Raw genomic sequence first — 1,195 nt, forward strand, 5'->3', positions numbered from 1 at the left:
CTTGCAAAAGCGTCTTCAATATGCGCTTCTATCCTTGGTGGGACTTTCGAGTTCCTTTAGGATAGGGTGGCATATTGGGCGTGACAGAGAATCACGGACCTTGGCAATAACATAAACCCAGAAGGAACTATTTGGTCTAGATTCTTACCAACAATAATGTTTACATCCTCGTCATTCTGCACGGAACACAAAGAGCTCGCGTCGACTCCAGGGGGGCGGCTCGGGCGAACCCTAGCCACCGCCGCCCCTGACCCTCCCTCCCTCCCTGCTTCCCCGCCCCCGTCGGATATGATCCTGGTTTCTTCTACTCTTCTCTTTCGGGATCCTGGTTTCTTCTACTTTTCTCTTTCGGGAACCAGTGTGAAGAAATTTTTGAAATTTGGGACACTAGTAATTCAAGAATAAAAAAGGCAAGTAAGCAGGTCATTTTTTCAAAATAGAGAATGATTTCTACCAATCCTTGGTTGGACTTCTTTCCAAGTTAACTTACAGCTATGTTCTACATCATTCGAACATAAACAAATATATGATATCCTCACTTTTTTCATGCTTTTGTTTACTTTCTTGATGTTGTTGTTCTGCCATGAACATCCAAAGGATATTCGAGATTGAAGGAGTGTGGGTGGACTAGAAACTATAACTCTATCATTCAAGACTGGTGGTTGGATAAATCCTCGGGTTCTTGGCTGTTTTGGAAAACTAAAGAATAAAAACCAGCTCAGCCGAGGAAGAAAAGGCCTTCTACTAAACATCGAATTAGTAGAATACATAGTAAGCATCGACGACATGATCAACATATATTTTGTGTTATTTTCATCTATTGTCTTTTTCACTTCAATGATCTTTTCCTTTTTCTAACGATCAATCATTTTTTGGAAAACAACCATGGAGGAGAAACTAATGAACCCAATGCTAAATCATTCAGATCCTGCAAACCAACTAATCTTACAGGAAACTAATGTTGGCTTTAGTTTATTGAATGCTTCCATGGTAAGAACATATTTTATCCAAAGTACTATCATAGATTTAATTTTCACCGAGCTTAGAATAATAGTTGTTCCTTTCTACAATTATGTAGGTAAAAATGCATGTATTCAAGGAAAAACAATGGATATTAATCGTCACTAACTTCAGAGCCAATTTTTTTGATATTATGAACGCTTGCTACAGTGATGATACATTTTTACCAACAATT

This window comes from Triticum dicoccoides, chromosome 5A (genome assembly GCF_002162155.2).
Source record: "Triticum dicoccoides isolate Atlit2015 ecotype Zavitan chromosome 5A, WEW_v2.0, whole genome shotgun sequence".
NCBI classification, from domain to species: domain Eukaryota; kingdom Viridiplantae; phylum Streptophyta; class Magnoliopsida; order Poales; family Poaceae; genus Triticum; species Triticum dicoccoides.